This window comes from Vulpes lagopus, chromosome 13 (genome assembly GCF_018345385.1).
Source record: "Vulpes lagopus strain Blue_001 chromosome 13, ASM1834538v1, whole genome shotgun sequence".
Classification (NCBI taxonomy): Eukaryota; Metazoa; Chordata; class Mammalia; order Carnivora; family Canidae; genus Vulpes; species Vulpes lagopus.
Window position 1 is genome coordinate 43853854 of NC_054836.1, and position 14040 is coordinate 43867893.

Here is a 14040-nt window from a genome sequence, read left to right on the forward strand (position 1 = left end):
CAAAAACCAACAAGGGATTAATCTGGAAAATACAAGGGACTCTTATGAATCAACCAGAAACAAAAAATGAACACAGTAGAAAAATAGGCAAAGGTTATGACTCTACAATTCAAAGAAAGGAAAGCATGGAAGGACAAAAGTATATGAAGAGACTCTCAACTTTGTTAGTGGAAGTGTAATAATAGAGGTAAAAATTGAAATAATGCAGACATGCCACTTTCTGTCCATTTTAATGAAAATCAGATGCCACCCATAGTGGCACTTAGCAAGTGCTTAGGAAATGAGGTCTCTCTTGAACTTTTGGTGGGAGTTTAAGCAATACAACACCATTCTGGAGAGCAATGTGTCAGAACTGGGTGAAATAAGGAATTCATAAACCCTCTAGGGTAGGCAATGGCCTATAAAGATGAGTAGGAACAGTGAGATACTACAAGGAAAAAAAAACAACAGAAAAACAACCGTATCATTCAATTCTTCTATGACATTAAACTCCTCTCGTGGTAATAAGATGTACCATGAATATTGATGTTAGCCACACTTATCTTACATCCCCACTCAAAACAACAAAAAAGACAGCCCAAGACTCTGGGCCTCTCAGCTACGGTATGGTCTTCATTCTTCAAGGCTACCTGAGACCTTTAAAAGTTGGAGGTATCATCCTGACTTAAAGAGAGGTCCCAGGGAGCTGTGATCATTCAAAACATCATGATCCTTGATCTTAGGTATATTTATTTACACAATAACAAAGTAAAAATGTAAGCTTAGCCATATCTGAGTTATCATTCTCACTAATTCTTGATCTAGATCAGCCTTTGTGACTTTGCCTAACAGACTCTGGTCCTGAAATCTGAGATATCTATATCTATATCTATATCTAAATCTAAATCTAAATCTATATCTATCTATATCTATATCTATATCTATATCTATATCTATATCTAATCTATATCTATCCAGACAAATTTATACACAAGGTCATGAAAGCCCAGATATGAGAGACTTGAGAAAGAATGCTCATGATTTCATTGTAGGGGATTGGGTAACACTGGAGCCCAACTGAGGTCCTATCAGTGGTGGAAAGGATTAGTAAAATAGAGTTGAGTTCTATATGGTGAGTAGGAACTCTACAAAGAAGTAGAAGGAAGTTCTTTCTGACAGAGGATGGAAGCATCATCTACCTGGATGTGATATATGAGAAAAACAAAAAACAGAAATGATCTTTCAGGTTCTTCAGACAAGTACAATGGTGAGTAAGGGGGTGATATGGTCAGATCACTACTAGCTGTGAGCATAGACTGGAATGAGAGGAAGTAAGGAGGCAAGAAGACCAGCAAGGGAGCTGATACAACCCAGAAATGTCTAGGCTTAAACAGATAGTAGTGGTGGAGAGAGAGGGAAAGATAAATTTGAGAGGGGTTAAGGAAGAAGAATTAATAAGGCTTGGTTGTGATGGGAATGAGGAAGAAGGGAAAAATCTAAATCTAAATCCCTACATGTCTGGCTTGGAGTTTGTGAACAAAAATTATGAAGTCACTGGCTCTGCTATCCAGAATCTTCAAGTTCAGTTGGGGAAGAAAGCCACGTAGACAAGTGATATTGTAGTAAAATTGAAAAGTATAGTAATGTCATCAGGGAAGGGAGATTAATTAGTTGCCTTGGGCGGCGTATTGGCTATAGTTAAGAGTATAGACTCTGGAGCCAGCTACTAGGGTTTTTATCCCAATTCTTCCTCTGAGAGGTTGTATTTTTTCCTTAAGGTTTCCACATCTCAGGTTACCCATCTGCAAAATGGGAATAACAGTAGCACCTATAATGCAGGTCTGGTGTAAGGTTTTAATTAGGACAATGTTAGGAACATAGACAATGTTTAAACTGGAGGCTAAGGCATGTCCTTGAGGCAGTGTGATATTGTAAGAAAGGAGTTCAGACTTAGAGGTAGAAGCATATGTTGTAGTTCAGGAGTTCAGGTCATGTGACCTTGGACAAAGCAAGCCACCTTTCTGAGTCTTAGCTTCTTACACGTTAAATACAGAAGAGAAAAAAAAAAAGTCTTTCCTGCCCTGGATATCCAACAAGTCTTTAGAAACAAGGTAAAATAATAGATGCATTTAATGAAGCTGTAAAGCCAATACTAATGGAGCAAATTACAATCATTAATGTGATTTCACAGGGGGAAGAAATGCTAACAATAGAACGTACTTGCTGTTTCAAGGGTTTGCCAGTCTGTGGGAACAGGGAAATATCAAGGACGGAGATCTGACCTAGGGATAGAATTACCAATTCATTCCACCTTCCTTTCAGGGTTCTTATGACAATTAACTTGCCAAGTTTCAACCGCAAGACCATATGTTTACTGGATCACGTGGGGAAATGTGGTTTATTCTGATTATTTGTTTGTATTAACATTATTAGTGCAGTGCTTCGTTTATTATGTTGGCCCTAATTCAATCTGTCAGGCCGCTTCACAGCGCATAAAGTGTAAAAATATTCCAAATGCAAGTGATTTTTAAAATAGGAGAACCCTAAACTCACCTCCTCCTGAGCAGAACTTGTTAGCCGTCACTTTGGACTCTACAGAGGAACTACAGAGGTAGTCATTCTGATTGCTATCCTGACCCTTTCCAAAGTCTTGTAGATCCTTTGGAAGTGCCAAAGAGTAGTCACGTGCTAATGATGGTTTTAATATTTAATGTATTTTAATTATTCTAATTATGTGGAAGCTGGTATTCAGTGACCTAATTTAGGTAGGTCGTTTGAGCAACCAGACCACCCATTTTCTGAGCACATGGAGTATCTAAATATACATCAAACTCCTCCCTTCAAAGCTTCTCTCTCGCAATGGCAAATAGTATGCTAAGTTCCGCTAGTAAAGTGTAGAATCATTATGACACGCAAATTCACAATTGTTATTTCCGACGTTGTAAATCAGCCCATCAGGTGACGCTTCCTAGTTCTTTGGTCTCATATCTCCTTTTGCTTCCACATACTCTGTTTCAGCCCTATAGGTGACTTTGCAGTTCCCCAAATGTATCGTCCTATTCAATAATTTTGCACCTTGGGGATCCCTGGGTGGCTCAGCGGTTTAGTACCTGCCTTTGGCCCAGAGCGTGATCCTGGAGTCCCGGGATCAAGTCCCAGCATCGGGCTCCCTACATGGAGCCTGTTTCTCCCTCTGCCTGTGTCTCTGCCTTTCTCTCTCTCTCTCTCTCTCTCTCTCTCTCTCTCTCTCTGTCTCTCATGAATAAATAAATAAAATCTTAAAAACAAATAATTTCGTACCTTTGTATGCTGTTCTCTCTGCCTTCAACATGCTTCCCACTGCCCCAGGCCTAGCTCAACCCTCATTTTTCCGGAAAACTCCTACTCATGCTTCAAAACTCAATGCAGACACTACTCGTTGGTGAAGCCTTCCCAAATTCCCGGTTGAGAATATGTCCCCTCTCCCTCTGTGTCCTCAATGTCCCTCCATGAGAGTTACAGATTGTGACCCTCAAAAGGCTTCAAGATCCTTGGGGAGAGGAGAGTGATTTGTTTTTCATGTCTCCTTTCCCTAGCCCTGGGCCTGGCACAAGGTAGACCTCCCAGAACCTTGCAGTGCCCGGGCGTATAGAAAGTCTCCTCTAATTTGGCTCATCTGTCTGAAGGAGCCCCACTATCTCAGTCCCCTGTTTTGAATGTTTCCTGATACAAAATAGATCAGGAAAACAGGTTTTTCCTTGGGACAATGGGCGTGGATTATGAAAATGTTATGCAAGATTAGTCAAATGCTATACTGCTTCCTTCAGGAACTGTCCAGGTACACAACTGACAGTTCAGGAGTGGTGCTTTTGTTGTGGATGGATGGGGGCCAGTGGAGGGGGCTGTGACGATCGGCTTCTTTAGGGGATGGGCTTTCCTTGTCCCCTGAGCTCTACTCCAACGGGCAAAGGTAAGGCTGTTTGTCAAGAACTTTTCTTTGTGCCTCAGCATCCTGATGACTAAAAGAAGTGACACAGAAAGCCTGCTTGCTCTTCCCCTTTTCCTAGTTGTAAGTACTTTTTATTTATAAGTATTTATATGTTTATTTTGACTGTGAGCAAGCTAACAGGCTTGAGTTGAGTGCAGGTGACATTGGTGAGAGCGCTGCAGTTGTTAGAAACGAGTAGAACAAGGAGAAATGCTGCCTGTGATACAGTGGCTGGGAGTTCCCTGAGGGGGAGACAGAGGAGAATCAAGTCTGAGTCTCTCTGTGGGTGGGGGAAGGTCACTGATAATAATAATCTAGAGCTGGGGCTCCGAATTAACAAGTAAACAGTGTGGTCATGAGGGCTAGCCGATTCCAGGGGAGGGGAGAGAGAAAGAGAGAGAAGGGAGTGAAGTCTGGGAGATAAGAGCCCCTTGGAAGCATGATGCTCCACTTCCGGTTTCCAGATGGGGATATTTTTGTGGGAGGATGTCATTCAGAACAATGTTCAGCGTGCCCTACTCAGAATGTTTTGCTACCTCATCTTTAACTGATATAAGTTGTTAATTAAGGAAACATGCTAAAACTAATGAAATTGAATGTTCTGATAGAACAATAGATTTATACATATATATTTATATATCAACATATGGAAATACAATTGCATTTATTTTATGATTGTGTGTGTGTGTGTGTGTCTGTCTGTCTGTCTTGCTATATAATAAAAGTAACTATTTTCAGCAGATATTTTTCTAAAGTTAGCACAGGGCTCCCTCTCACTTCTGCTGGTTCTGGTTTCACCATTACTGGGGTACTCAGGAGAGAGGGAAGTGCTCTAGTAATTGTTTATTCATGTTTGATAACATGTTGTTAAATAACAACCTTCCTGGGCCACTCCCCCAAGTCCTCCAAGATAAGAGATCAAGAAGTAAGGGAGTTTGGGGGGAAAGGATTTTTTTTTTTTAAAGGAAATAGCTGTAGGGCTGCTTTTTCATTCCTTTTTGGTACTTCTCCACTGAAAAATACATGGAATGATAAACACAACGAGACAATCTGCTTTCTGCGGCAAAGTAAGAAATAGAGAGAAACAAATGATGATGTGTCCATACAATGGTCAACTATGTGGCCACTAAAAAGTAACTCAGGTCTAAGTGCTTGGTCATGGCATCACTTCCAACAGGTGTTTACAGATGAAAAATCCTGGAGAACAAAATTGGCAACACTTTCAATAATGATTACTTCACAAGATTGAGAAAATGGGAACATTTTCTCACTTCATGTTATATACATTGTGTTGTTCAAAATGTTGGTAATGAGCCTAAGTGATACATTCCTTATGCAAAGAAAAAAATGACTGAAGGAAGAAAGATGAAAGAGAGAATGAGGAAATCAGGGCACAAATCGAGGTGTGCTCTTTTGCAGATGGGGCTAATTGTTTGCTATTTCATGTTATAAGATGCCAGAGACGTGCATTAAGAAAAAATAGAATAGAAAAAAAAAAAAGAAAAAAAAAGAAAAAATAGAATAGAATAGATAGATAGATAGATATAGATTATATTAGTCAACCCTTAATAAATTATGTTGCTAATAATATACTAGGCTCCTAATTAAACATTGAACTTTTAATCAATTCGATATAATATTGATAAAAAGGGACATTGGGGAAGGAAGGGGAGTACTTTGGGAATTTAATTTTATTTTCCAATAAAAGGAAAAGAAGGAGCTGGATTCCCAAAACCATGGGGCACACAAAATAAATTGAATGAGTGACAGAGAATCATCCAGACGCAAGATTGGACAAGAAGAGAGAGGGGGGCCAGAAGATTAATAGTAAATCCTTTTTAATAAGCATCATATTTTATAATGTGCTTAATGTTTCATCACCTTAGGGTCTTACTGGAACTTTAGGTACTTTTTCAGAGGTCTTTTGGTATGTGTTTATAGGTTCTAGATAATAAGAATTAAAAATATTTTCCAGAAGAGATTTAGTAAGTTAAACTCTTTGTGCAAAATCCCCACCTAAATTATATGATCTTGTTTGTTTTCTGCTCATTTATTCCTATTAAGTCTATGAAGTTCAATTTTGCCTCTTACTATATAATTTAAGATACCCTAGCTATCTTTCAAATCTCAGTAGAAAAAATCTCAGGGATGGTGGGGTATAGTATAAGGAGGGCAAGAGTTGTGGTTGAGTCAGAGATGGCAAAGCTCAGAAAAAAGCAAGCCACCCACTCTAAGTGACAGAGATAGTAGAGGGTGGAGCCCAGATTGAAATCTAAGTCTGTCTCACCAAAGCTATACTCTTAAGAAAAAAAAATTTTTGCCTGATACAAAAGTATCATATGCTCACATAGCCATAATTAGAGCCTCATGTATCCTTTTACGCTACCTAAAAGGGCAATCTTTATAGAAATGACAAAGCAATGACTTCTCTGGGACAAGATGTGACTGGTACCAAAGGTGCCTGACTCACAGGTTGCATGAAAATAGGGCTCCATACAAGAGGTGTCCACTCCACTGGCTAGGAAAAGAAAGATGGACATACACTAGATAGAATAATGGCCCCCATAGCAAATCTCAACATATTACCTTATGTATCCAAAAGGACTTCATAGATTTGAATAAGAGTCTTGAGATGGGATGATTATCTGGAATTATCTGGGTGGATGTAGGGTGATCACAGGGTCCTTATTAGAGAGAAGCGGAGAGTCAGAATCAGAAAAGGAGATGTGATAACACAGGCAGAGGGTCCGTGTCACAGAGATCTGAAGACACTACCCTGCTGGCCTCGAAGCTGGTGGAAGCAGCCCTGAGCCAAGCAATGCAGGCAGCTTCTAGAAGCTGGGAAAGGTAAGCAAATGGATCCTCCCCCCAAAGCCCCCAGAATGGAATGCAACATTGCTAACTAACACCTTGATTTGAGCCCAGTGACACTGATTTTGGACCTCTGACCTCCAAAACTGTAAGATAATCAATGTGTGTTGTCTTAAAGCTAAGTTTGTAGTAATTTGTTACAGATCAATAGGAAACCACTGTAATAGGCTTTTTTGCTGAACTTAATGTCTCAAGCCGTCAGAGTTACTGAGGGACAGGAGGACAGGAGTGGGAGAGCTGGAGAATATTGCTGGTTAAGACAGAGCAGGATCACTGATGGTGGAAAGGCCTTGGAGTTTGACTTTCAGATGTGTAGACAGTGAATCGTGCTTTTCCATCATTCTTCTCTAATCTCGGGTCCAAGGAAAAAGCAGCACAATTCGAGGGACACATATACAGCAATATGCTCACTTCATCACACAGGATATTTTCTGCTTTGTGTAGAAAATTAAAAAAAAAAAAAGACTTTCACTAAGATCTTGCAAAATAATTATCCTCATATTTAATCCTTTCATATTTTAACCATTACGGTTTGTTCAGGCATTTGTAAATTTTCAAAGACAAATTTAACTGCAAATAATAAATTATTTAAAACTTACAGAAAAAGACTTTCTGAACCAATTCCCAAAGAGCAGACATTTCCTGAATCTCAATCTTCCATCATCTTCCAGAAGATGCAAAAGAAGAATTTGGGCAAGTCACATAATCTCCCCAGAGTTCCTATTTTGTGAATTTATGCCCAATTCATTGAGATGGGAAAAGAATCTTGAATCCTAGATCTGGAAGGAACCCCAGAGATGGCAGCAGCCCACATTTTTCATTTTTCATGTGAGGAAACTAGAGCAGTTACTCGTCCCAGATTTTACACCGGACTGCCCTCTGCCTGTGTCCCTAAGGACGCAGTCTACCAGACTCTCCACAGGTGCTAGGAGTGCAGACATTTTTTTCCTTGAGAATTTTGTAATCTCAGAAGAAAGACAGACAAAAAACATAAATGCATAAGATGGCTTCTTATAAAGGCAATGACAGGGGTCAGGACAGGGTGCTAACAGAGCTTGGAGCAGGGACACACAGCCGGGCATCACTCGTCATGGAGAGCCACTGATTTTAAAAACTTAAACTTCAATTAACTTTCGTTTAGTTTACAAAAATAATTGTGTCCTTGGTAAATTGCTTTTAAAATACTGTCAAATAGGGGCACATGGGTAGCTCAGCCGGTTAAGCATCTGCCTTCAGCTCAGGTCATGATCCTAGGGTCCTGAGATCGAGTCCCATGTTGGGCTCCCTGCTCAGTGGTGAGTCCACTTCCCCTACTGCCCCTTCCTCTGCTTGTGCTCTCTCTCTCTCTGAAATAAATAAATAAATTCTTTAAAAAAATACTGTCAAATAAAATGAAGAAAATTAAAATTGCCCATAATCAGAGATTATAGAGTCCAGAGATCATAATGCTATTATATCTCTAAATATATATATATTGTTTTGAATCTCTCTCAATATATGTATAATTTCAATGGATAATATATATATTATATATATAATATAATAGATACATGTATCTATTAGCACACTATCAAAAATATCCTACTTTAGGGATCCCTGGGTGGCAAAATATCCTACTTTAAAGTCACTGTATCTTAGCATTGAAATGGATATACTAAATGCCATCTAGGTCAATTTCCACATAAATGAAACTTTTTATTTATTAATAGTTTTAGATTTATAGAAAAATTGCAAAGGTAGTACAGAGTTTCCTGTATCTACTTTTCCTTGTTATTAACATCTTATATTAGTGTAGTATATTTGTTATAATTAATGGAAAAATATTGATACATTATTATTAACTAAAGCCCATACTTTAAATTTCTTTACTTTTTACCTAGTGTTCTTTTTTCTGTTCCATGATCCCTTGTGGAACACCACATTACATTTTGTTGGCATATCTTCTTAGGCGCCTCTTGACTGACATAGTTTTTTAGACTTTCCTTGTTTTTGATGACTTTGACATTTTTTTAAAAGAATATTGACCAGATATTTTGTAGACTGTCCCCTAGTTGGAATTTGCCTGGTGGTTTGTCTCATGATTGGAGTGGGGTTATGAGTATGGGTGAGGAAGCTCCCAGAAATAAAGCAGCATCCTTCTCATGCCGAATCAGGGGTACGTAACTTCAACATGACATGATTTCTGATTCTAACTTTGATCATCCTGCTCAGATTCTGTTTGTCTGGTATCTCTACTGTAAAGTTACCCCCCCCACACACACACACACCTTATACTTCCCTCTCTGAAAGAAAGTCACTGTGCATAGCCCACATCCAAGGAGTGGGAAGTTAGAAGGTGGCTTATCGACCTGAATTATTTGGACTTCTTCTGCATGGGAGGTTTGTCTATTTTCCCACAATTATTTATTTATTCAATCATGTATTTGTATCAGTGAGAACTCATGGCTACTGATATTAAACTTTTGGTTATGATCTATGTTTTATTTAGTATGTGCTCAAATTGTACCAGCTTTGGCCATTTAGGACCTTTTTCAGCTGGCTTTTGGATCTCTGACGTACTGCATCAATGTATGTGTGTGTGTGTGTGTGTGTGTGTGTGTGTGTGTAGCACTTCCTTACCTTCTGGCACTGTCAGGAGCTTAAGTTCACGTTTTATATTTCCTGCTTTAGCCCTAAAATCAGCTGTCTCTCAAGGAGCATTGGCTCCTTTTATTGGAGAAGGGTATCAGAAACCAAGATCTGGGTACTAGCCATGCTTATTAACGGCAGGGTGTTTTGCTTCTAGGCCCTCTGAGCTGACAGAGGGAGGAAATAGATACACTTATGCCGACCCATGTGTACAGACATACCTATAAGCATGTCTGTATGTAACCAGCTGTACCTACAGGAAGCTAATCATGAGCTAACACTGAGGTCTCCAAGTCCAATCCATTACCACGTGGGTCACTGCAGCCTCTTCCCCTTGCTTGTTTGTAAATTTCCACTCCAACTGTGAGAAATCCCGCTCCCGCCTTACATTTGTGTCTTTTCCCTTTTATTCTGTTAGCCTGGCTAGAGATTTTTTCCCTTTCATCAATCATTTCAAAGAACAGGTTTTGGTTTCATTAATTTTTCTCTAGTGTTTTTCTGTTTTCAACTTCATTGATTCTCACTCTCCTTTTTATTAATTTCTTTTTTTTTCTCCTGCTTACTGAGGCTTATGTTGCTCTTCTTCCCTCTTTTCCTAAGGCAGAAGTTTGGTTTATTGATTTTAGATCTTTATTTTTTTTTCTAAAATAGATGCTATCAGTTCCCTTCTAAGCATGGCTTTCGTAATTTTGCGTTTTCATTTTCATTTAGTTCAAAATATTTTAAGATTTATCTTGAGATTTCTTCTTTAACTCTATGTTACGTGGCTTAGAATTGTGTTGTCTAATCTCTATTTTGAAATTTCCCAGGTTTTTTTCTGTTTATAATTTCCAGGTTGATTTCTTTGCACATGAGAACACGTTTTGTGTGATTTCTAGTCTTGTAAATGTGTTACGTCTTTCAATTTATCTAGTCTTGTAAATGTATTTTATAGCCCAGTATGTGGTCAATTTCGTTGAATATCTTATGTGAGCTTGAGAAGAATGTATATTCCTCAGTAGTTGGATGCAGGTTTCTATAAATGTTATTTGGATCAAGTTGATTAACTGGTGTTGTTCAGGCTGTCAAACTTTTACTGATTTTTGCCTACTCTGCATTGGTTACTAAAAGAGGAGTACTGAAGCCTGCAACTGTACCAGTAAATTTGTCTATTTCTCTTTTAAGCTCTTGTCAGTTTTCACATCATGTATTTTGATGTTCTTGTGTTAGGTGTACACACAAGATTGTCATGTCTTCTTGGAGAATTTCTACCTTTATCATTATATAATGCCCATCTTTATCCCTGATACTCTCCTTGGCTCTGCAGTCAACTTTGAAATAAATATGGCTAATTCAGCTTTCTTTTGATTAGTGTGGTATCCCTTTCTCCATCCCTTTTACTTTTAATTTTTCCGAGTCCTTATATTTAAAGTGCATTTCTTATAGACAGCATATAATTAGGGCTAGATTTTTTTTTTATCCATTCTGACAGTATTTTTTTTAACTGGTGTATTTAGACCATACACATTTAAAGGAATTATTGATATAATTGGATTAGTATCTACTGTGTTAGTAATTGTTTTCTATTGGTTGTACTTGTTCTTCATTTCCCCCCCTTTTCCTGCTTTCTTTGGTTTTATTGAGCATTTTATATGATTATATATTTCCTGTCTTAGCTTGTATTATATTTATTCTAAAACATGTTTAGTGATTTCACTAGAGTTTACAATACCTATTTTAAATTAATCTACATGCACTTTTAATTTTCTTAAGATTCATTAATTTATTTATTTTAGAGAGAGAGAGAGAGCATGCACAGGAGAGGACAGAGGGAGAGAGAGAAAGAAACTTAAGCAGACTCCATGCTGAGCATGGAGGCCATGTGGGACTTGATCTCACAACCCTGAGATCATGGCCTGAGCCAAAACCAAGAGTCCAATGTTTAACCGACTATGACACCCAGGAACCCCTAAAAATTTGCTTTTAAATAACTATGCCACTTCATGTATAATACAGATGCCTTACAATGGAATATTCCCAATTTCTTCTCCCATCCCATTTGTGATATTACTGGTATTCATTCCAGCTTTCTGTATACTATAACCACCCAATACATTGTTACTATTATTACTTCAAACAGTTATAATTTAGATCAACTAAGAATAGCAAAAACTAAACATTTTTTTTATTCTCCCATGATCTCTTTTAAAGATCCAGATTTTTGGCCTATATTGTTTTCCTTCTACCTGAAGAAATTCTCTTAATATTTGCTGCAAGACAATTCTACAGGTGATGAATTTTGCCATTTTTTTTGTTTCTGAGAATGTCTTTAATTTTTCCTTCACATTTGAAAGATTATTTCACTGGATTGAGTTCTAATTTGATGGGATTTTCTTCATTCAATATTTGAAATATTTACTTCGCTCTCATTTTGCTTATATGCCCTCTGGTGAGAAGTCTGCTATAATTCTTACCCTGTTCCTTTGTAGGTACATTTCCCCTTCTCTGGTTCCTTTCAAAATTTTCTTTTTCACTTTTAGTTTTCTATGGTTTGAAAATGCTGTACCTTGGTGTGGTTTCCTCATATTAATCCTGTCTGGTGCCCTCTGAATTTCCTAAATCTGTGGTTTGGAGTCTGTTGTTAATTTTGGGAAGTTCTCGGCTATTATTTAAATATTTTTTTCTGCTCTGTTCTCTTCTCTTTCTGATACTGAAACTGTATATGGCACAACTTAGAATTGTCCCATAGTTCTTGAATGTTCTGTTTTAGAGTTCATCCTTTTTCCTCTTTGCCTTTTCAGTTTGGAAAGTTGCTCCTGGCCAACTTTAAGCTCACTGATTCTTTCCACTGCTGTGTGAGTCTACTAATGATTTCATCAAATGCATTCTTCATTTCTGTTGAAATATTTTTTTTTTATTTCTAGACTTTCTTTTCGATTTTTTTCTTAAAGTTTCCATCTCTCTGCTCCAACTTCATTTGCATGCTGTCTGCTTTTTCCATTATACCCTTAACATATTAATCATAATTATTTTACAATCTTTACCTGATCATGCCAACATCTGTGTCATATCTGAGTTTGGTTCTAATGATTGTGTTGTCTTTTCAGACTGTGCTTTTTGGTTTTTTTGTCTTTGATATGTTTTATAAATTTTTGTTAAAAGTAATGCATGTTGTATCAGGTAATAGGAGGTAAATAAGAGGCTACTAGACTATAATGTGAGAATTTATGTTAATCTGATTAGGAGTTGGACTATGTTTAATGTTTGTGATAGCTCTACGTGCCAGAGGTTTCAAATTCCTCTAGTATCCTTGTTTTTATCTTCTATCTTGTTGACTTTGGTCCTAAATAACTCCTCAGAGAGAAAGAGAGACAGAGACAGAGACTTGCAACTCTTTCAGCTGTAATCCACTATTATTATATGAGAACCCTGCTGGTGTGTTGATTAAATCACAGGGAGAGGAAGCATTTTATAATCTTCTGATTGGATCTTAGTCTTACATGGCCTAAGTGTTAGGGCTGTGACTTTCACAAGTGTTTCTCTAGTGGAAGAACCTATTCCCCCCTGCTCACAGTTACCCTACCTGGCAACAGCATTCCTAGTTTATATCCTCGAAGAAGCCCTGACCCCTGTGGACTATGTTTTTTTTTTCCTTAGGTAAGACAAGGCTAATATAGTCTAGTATAGGAGAAATGCTCTTCCACAATTGGGCTAAGGGTCTTGCAAAGTCTTTTTCCCCCTGGAAAGTAGGCCATTGCTGTGGAGAAGGATCTGAACGTATTTCATAATGATTACTTTTCCTTTCCTTCTCCCAGAACCATGAAGGAATCTTTCTTACCTCTTCACTGAGATAACTTGGTGGGTTTCCTGGAGGCAAAGCCCACAAAAATAGAAGAGATTCTCCTGGAATGTATCCATGAGGGATCTTCAGTGCTCTCAAACTGTGTCATATTCAATGTGTTTATGTTGTGAAATAGTAACACATACACCATCCCTCATTAGGATTGTGTCAGAAACCTGATCTTTTTACTTACTTTGCGAGGTTTGTTGACAGAAATGGTAGTTGTAAGGGTGATGGTTCTTCTTGAGCTACTGAAGAACCCTTTTGACTAAAAAGGCTTGGAACCACTAAAGCAGAAAACACTGAATACATTTATGGAAAGGAACATGACAAGGGACAGTGTAGGGAGTCTACATAACTAATATAACAGCTATTCAATGATCCTGATATTTTTTAGTACTCAAGACAATGTGTGACTTCACTTATTGTTTTCTATAAAATGTCTCTGAATATTTGGTACTCTCCCTTCCAGTCAAACATGCAGTGACTTAGGGAAGGAGTAAAATCAGTACCCACTTCTTATATTACTGTGTCACATTGGTTCAGTTTATCAGACATTTATAGACCAGTTATTTATTTCCTATGAGTAAAGTAAATGGCAATATGATCCAACTGCCTGTAGGGTCCTGGAAAACATCCCCCAATACCATTCATTTGCCTTCTGAAAGCGTTTTATACCTCGATTACAGTGGTAAGCAACTTAGAGTGTCTGCAGCTAATTTGAGACATGACTAGTGGTTCCTTTTCAGGAGTAAAGATTAGAGAGCCACTTCCA

At 38.0% G+C, this 14040-nt stretch overlaps 1 protein-coding gene across 1 annotated transcript in view; it reads left to right on the forward strand.

The window, feature by feature from the left end:
- Window positions 1-3883: 3883 nt before the first annotated feature.
- Window positions 3884-14040, forward strand: part of ITPRID1 (ITPR interacting domain containing 1) — a 103671-nt gene continuing 93514 nt past the window's right edge. Inside the window, 1 exon segment of the mRNA XM_041728216.1 lies at window positions 3884-3928. The gene's annotated coding sequence lies outside the window, so the exon portion shown is untranslated.